Here is a 7,220-nt window from a genome sequence, read left to right as displayed (position 1 = left end):
GTGTTCCATATAGATCTATGAGATCAACTTGGTTGATTGTAGCATTTAGCTCTTCCGTTTCTTTGTTGAGCTTATTTCTGGATGTTCTGTCCTTCACCAAATGTGGCATATTGAAGTCTCCTACTACTGTTGTGGAGCTGTCTTTCTCTCTCTTCAGAGCCATTAGTTTGTTTTATGTATTTTGGAGCCCTGTTGTTGGGTGTGTAGATATTTATTATAGTTATGTCCTCCTGGTGAATTGACCCTTTAATCATTATATAGTGCCCTTCCTTGTCCTTTGTAGTAGAATTTACTTTAAAGTCTATTTTTTCAGAGATTAATATTGTCACTCCCACTCTTTTTTGGGTGTTGTTTGCTTGATATATATATTTTTCCATCCTTTGAATTTTAGCCTGTTTATGCCTTTAAGTCTAAGGCGCATCTCTAGTAGGCAGCATATAGATGGATCATGCTTTTTTATCCAATCTGCCACTCTCCCTCTCTTTATTGTTGCATTAATTCCGTTTACATTCAGCGTAATTATTGATAGGTATGAGTTTAGTGCTGTCATCCTGATATCTCTTTTTGTGTGTTGTTCAGTTTCTTTGTTCTCCTCAATTTTCTGTGCTGAGTCGTTTTTCTTTATGTATTTGTTTTCATCTTTTTCTTTGTTGTAGATTTTGTGTTTCCTGAGTCTTTATGTTTTTCTACTTTTTTATTTTGATTTGTAGAATTGTTAGATTCCTTTGTGGTTACCTTAATATTTACCCCTCTTTTCTAAGTTTATACCAGTCTTTTATTACTTTATATCGCCTTAACTTCCCGCATATGAAAGATCGGTGTCTCCATTTTTTAAGTCTTTTTTGTTTTAATGTTGTCCTTTTTTACATACCGATATCTGTTTCCCTATTTTCAATGTTTTAGCTTAGATGTATTTTCGATATCCATATGTGAGTCAATATCTGGTTGCTCTGTCCTGTGTTCTAGTCTTGCATTGTTAGCTGGTGTTATTGAATCCGTTTAATATTTCTTGTAATTTTGCTTTGGTTTTTACAAATTCCCTAAACTTCTGTTTATCTGGAAAAGCCCTAATTTCGCCATCATATTTGAGAGACAGTTTGGCTGGATATATAATTCTTGGCTGGCAGTTATTTTCTTTCAAGGCTTTATATATGTCGTCCCATTGCCTTCTAGCCTGCATGATTTCTGCTGAGTAGTCCGAGCTTATTCTAATTGACCCTCCTTTGTAGGTGACTTTTCGTTTATCCTTAGCTGCTCTAAAAATTCTCTATCTTTAGTTTTGCTAAGTTTGATTATAATACGTCTTGGTGACTTTCTTTTGGGATCTACCTTATGTGGGGCTCGATCAGCATCTTGGATAAATATCTTCTCATCTTTCATGGTATCAGGGAAGTTTTCTGTCAACAAATCTTCAACAATTTTCTCTGTATTTTCTATTATTCCCTCCTGTTCTGGTACTCCAATCACTCGTAGGTTATTTCTCTTGATAGTGTCCCATATGACTCTTAGAGTTTCTTCATTCTTTTTAATTCTTTCATCTGATTTTTCCTCAAATAAGTTGGCATCAAGAGCATTATATTCAATGTCACTAATTCTAACTTCTACTGCCTCAGTTCTGCTCCTATGACTTTCTATTGAGTTGTATAATTCTGAAATTTTATTATTAATCATCTGGATTTCTGATTGCTGTCTCTCTATGGATTCTTACAGCCTATTAAATTTGACATTATGTTCTTGAATAACTTTTTTAAGTTCCGCTACTACTTTGTCTGTGTGTTCCCTGGAGTTTTCTGCAATCTGTCCAATTTCCTTTCTAATTTCTATACAAGTTCTATATATTAATCTTTTGTATTCTGTCTCTGGTAATTCCAAGACGTTCTCTTCCTCCAGAGAATTTATTGATTCTTTATTTTGGGAGCTTTCTGAAGCCATCATGAACTGCCTCTTTATGTGACTTAATATTGACTGTTGTCTCCGAGCCATCAACAATTTATTATAATCTTATTTTGTATTTGTTTAGTGAGACCTAGCTTCTTATTTTGTTTTGTTTTGATATGCCGAGATAGGCTGCTCGTGTGCACTAGTTTGATTTTTTACACCTTTGAATCTCTAACGTCCTTTCACCAGGTAGTTAGTTATGTAATTAAGTATGTGCACACAGGAGTCTGTTAAATTTTCCTATATGGGTTCAGCTCATGTGTTCAGGCAGTCGGTCACCAAGTGTGTGATGCTGGCTCTCACCCCCAGTCCTAGAGACGTGTGGGTGATTGGTGCAGGCACTGGACTCTAGCTGTGGTAGGGGATCACGCACTGAGCTTGGCAGGGGGCTGACGGCTGCCCCTGAGAGTCTGAAAGGAAAGCTTGTCCCTATTCTCTAGGGTGAGTAGATAGGTGAGTTTTGCAGCCAGACTATGAGCACCCCACTCTGTTGGCTGTAAAGACTCGAGGGCACCACTTTTTCTTGGACTCCTTAGCAGGTGACTAGGCGCTTTAGGTGATACCACCAGTCCTCAAACCCCTGCTGCAGATTGATAAAAGTGGCTAGTTAAGGGGCAGAGCTGTTTCAAGGGTCACAGATCTGCCAGTTCACAGCTGAAGCAGTTGAAGTTAAACTTCAGATGTTTGCCTTATTCTACTGTGGTAGTGAGGACTAACGCTGTTGAGATGGGTCCCCACAAGTCTATACAGGGGTGTAAGGCACTCAGAGTCTGCAGACCCCTTATACCTGTGCCTAGCAAAGGAGCTGTACCGACCCTGTGTTCCTGGCTTAGGGGAGCCAGTAGATTATTTGTTCCCTCTCCAAGGCCAGGAGAATGGGTCAGGGCGCCTTTTGGGATCTACTCCCGGACCAGAGGATTCCCAGTTCAGAGCATGGAGGGAGGAGGTAAAAGGGAGAAAGTTTTTTCCGAAATGGGCTTTTTTTTTTTTTTTTAATCCCTGCAAAAGGCTACATGCATGTGCTTAGCCACTTGGGAGCTGCTTTTCACTGGTTCGGAGTGTCCAAGCAGAATCTTTGCTGCCGGGTCTCTCTCAATGTGGAAACTGCTTCCCGAGAGCACACACAGCACAGCTGTTTGCCTGCTTCACTGGAGACCAATGTGGCTGCAGCACTGTAGTTTCACCGCGGCGTCTCTGGCACTCTTTGCTTCTTCCAGAGTGTCTCCCTCTCTCTTACCACTCAGAAGGATTCTTCAACTTTGCCTTAATCAGGGCTCCTAGATATTCATATAGAATCAAATCACTTGTTTTTCCAGGTCTTTGTTGTAAGATGGATATAGGAAGTGTGTAACTACTCCACTATGTTGGCCACACCCCCTATTTTTCTTGATATTATGGTGAATTCTATTGCCTAGAATTCTGTTGTGAATTTTTGCACTAATATTCATCAGAGATATTAGTCTGTAATTTTCTTTTCTTGTCTTTTTTTTCACCTGGCTTTGGTATCAGGATTATTCTGGCTTCATAGAATGAATTCAGGAGTATTCCTTCCATTTATATGTTCTGAAATAGTTTGAGTAGTATTGGTGTGAGCTTTTCTCTGAATGTTTGATAGAATTCTCCAGAGAAGCAGTCTGTGCCAGGGCTTTTTTACTGTTGTTGTTGTTAGGAGTTTTTATTTTTTATATATTTTTTTATTTTATTGTTATACTTTAAGTGAAAATTTACAATTCAATTTAGTCTCTCATACATAAAGTTATACATACATTGTGATGGGACACTAAATGTTCTCCATATACTGTGAACGCAGACTCTTCTTTTCCACCCCTGATTTCCCATGTCCAGTCAACCAACTCCTGACCCTTTCTGCCTTCTCACCACACCTCCAGACAGGAGCTGCAAAGTTAGTCTCATGTATCTACTTGAGCTAAGAAGCACACTCTTCAAGAGTATAATTTTATGTCCCATAGACCAGTCTAATCTTTGTCTGAAGAGTTGGCCTTGGGAACGGATTTTGTGCGGGGTTGATGGAGAGTCCAGGGGCCATACTTTCTGGGGTTCCTCCAGTCTCAGTCAGATCATTAAGTCTTCCTTTTTACTAGAATTTGAGTTCTGCAACCCATTTTTCTGCTACTCCATCAGGGACTCTGTTGTGTTCCATGTCAGGGCGGTCATTGGTAGTAGCCAGGCACCATCTAGTTCGTTTGCTCACAGGATGATGCAGCCTCTGGTTTAGGTGGACCGTCTGTCTTTTGGGCTGATACTTTCCTTAAGACTTTGGTGTCCTTCATTCTCCTTTACTCCAAGTGGGTTGAGACCAACTGATGCATCACAGATGGCCACTCGCTGGCTTTTAAAACCCCAGATGCCACTCACCTAGGTAGGATGCAGAACATTTTCTTAATAAGCTTTTTTATGCCAATTGACTTAGATGTCTCCTGAAAGCATGGTACACAGACCTCTGTCCTTGCTACTAAGTCCCTCAAAGTGTTGGGTTGTATTCAGGATATTTCGTAGCTTTGGGGTAGTCCGGTTGTTCAGACTTCCTCTGTAGGCTGTGCTGTCCTTCTCTTCACCTAAGATAATTCTTGTCTACTAGTTAGCGAATAACCTTCTCCCTCCCTCCCCACTCTTGTAACCATCAAAGAATGTTTTCTTCAGTGTTTAAACTTTTTCTTGGGCTTTTATGATAGTGGTCTTATATAATAGTTGTCTTTTTGTGACTGACTAAATTCACTCAGCATAATGTCTTCCAGATTACTCCATATTATAAGATGTTTCACAGATTAATCACTGTTTGTTATCATTGCATAGTATTCCATTGTGTGAATATACCATAATTTGTTTATCCATTCTTCCATTGATGGGTACCTAGGTTGTTTCCATCTTTTTGCTATGGTGAACAGTGCTGCAATGAACATGGGTGTGCATATATCTATACGTATGATGATTCTTATTCCTCTAGGATATATTCCACGGAGAGGGATTGCTGGATCGTATGGTACTTCTATTTCTAGCTTTTTAAGGAAGTGCCAAATCAATTTTCAAAGTGGTTGAACCATTTTACATTCCCACCAACAGTGTATAAGTGTTCCAGTCTCTCCAAAACCTCTCCAACATTTATTATTTTGTGTTTTTTGGATTAATGCTAGCCTTTTTGGGTGAGATGGCATCTCATTGTAGTTTTGATCTGCATTTCTCTAATGACTAATGATCGTGAGTATTTCTTCATGTGTCTGTTAGCTACCTGAATGTCTTCTTTGGCGAAGTGCATGTTTATATCTTTTGCCTATTTTTTAGTTGGGTTATTCATCTTATTGTTGTTGAAGTTTTGCAGTATCTTATAGATTTTAGAGATTAAACACTGATCGAATTTGTCATAACCAAAATGTTTTTTTCCCAGTCTCTAGGTTGTCTTTTGACTTTTTTGGTGAAGTCTTTTGAAGAGCGTAAGTGTTTGATTTTTAGGAGTTCCGAGTTATCTAGTTTTTCTTCTGGTGTTTGTGCATGTTTCTTATGGTTTGAATTATGTTTATGCCATGTATTAAGGCTTCTAGCATTGTCCCTATTTTTTCTCCCATGGTCTTTATCATTTTAGATTTTATATTTAGGTCTTTGATCAATTTTGAGTTAGTATCTGTGCATGGTATGAGGTATAGGTTTTCTTTCTTTTTTTTGCAGATTTATATCCAGTTATGCCAGCACCATTTGTTAAAGAGACTGTCTTTTCCCCAATTAACGGAATTTGGGCCTTTGTCAAATATCAGCTACTCATAGGTGGATGAATTTATGTCTGGATTCTCAATTCTGTTACATTGGTCTATGTTGTTGTACCAGTACCAGGCTATTTTGATTACTGCAGCGGTATAATAGGTTCTAAAATCAGACAGTGTGAGGTCGCCCATTTTGTTCTTCTTGAGTAATGGATTACTTATCCAGGGATCTTACTTTTCCAAATGAGGTTCGTGATTTGGTTCTCCATCTTATTCAAAAATGCCATTGGCGAGAGTCCCTGATGGAGCATGAGAAAACTGAGGTGCAAAACTCAATTTCTAATAAAAAGATAAAACTTAATGGTCTGACTGAGACTGGAGGAACACTAGAAAGCATGGTCCCTGGACTCTCTGTCAACCCATAACTAAAAACATTCCGGAGGGCAACCCTTCAGACAAAGATTAGACTGCACTATGGGACATAAAATGATACTAGTGAATAGTGTGCTTCTCAGCTCAAATACATACGTGAGACTAAATGGGAAGCTCCTGTCCGGAGGTGTGAGGCAGAGAGGGTCAGGAGTTGGTTGAATGGACATGGGAAATCAGAGGTGGAAAGGAGGTGTGATCAGGCATAGTACATAGAGAGCAATTAGGGTCACATAATAATGTATGCATAAATTTTTGTATGACAGACTAACTTGAATTGTAAACTTTCACTTAAAGTACAATAAAAAAATAAAATTAAATTTAAAAATTCAGTTGGAATCTGGATCGAGATTGCATTGTATCTGCAGATTGCTTTGGGTGGAATTGACATTTTCACAATGTTGAGTTTTCCCATCCATGAGCAGTGTATGTTTTTCCACTTATGCAGATCTCTTTTGCTTTCTTGAGGTAGTGCCTTGTAGTTTTCATCGTGTAGGTCTTTTACATCTCTGGTTAGATTTATTCCTAAGTATTTTATCTTCTTAGGGGCTACTGTAAATGTTATTGATTTGTTGTTTTCCTCTTTGAGTTTCTCTTCATTGGTGTAAAGGAATCCAACAGATTTTTGTATGTTTATCTTCTATCCTTTGAGTTTCTCTTCGTTGGTGTAAAGGAATCCAACTGATTTTTGTAAGTTTATCTTCTATCCTGAAACTTTGCTGAAATCTTCTATTAGATCCAGTAGTTTTCTTGTGGATTCTTTGGGGTTATCTGTGTATAAGATTCTATCATCCGCGAAAAGAGATACTTTGACTTCTTCCCTACCCATTTGGATGTCCTCTATTTCTTTTTCTAGGCTAATTGCTCTGGATAGGACTTCCAGCACAAAGCTGAATAAAAATTATAATAAAGGGCATCCTTGTCTGGTTCCTGTACTCAGGGGTAATGCTTTCATACTCTCTCCATTTAGGATGATGTTGGCTGTTGGCTTTGTATAAATGCCCTTAATTATACTGAGGAATTTCCCTTCTATTCCTATTTTGCTGTGAGTTTTTATCATGAATGGTGTTGGATTTTGTCAAATGCCTTTTCTGCATCGATTAATAAGATCATATGATTCTTGCCTTTTGTTTTATTAAT

This window comes from Trichechus manatus, unplaced genomic scaffold (assembly GCF_000243295.1).
Source record: "Trichechus manatus latirostris isolate Lorelei unplaced genomic scaffold, TriManLat1.0 scaffold00070, whole genome shotgun sequence".
NCBI lineage: Eukaryota > Metazoa > Chordata > Mammalia > Sirenia > Trichechidae > Trichechus > Trichechus manatus.
This window is presented reverse-complemented; position numbering follows the sequence as displayed.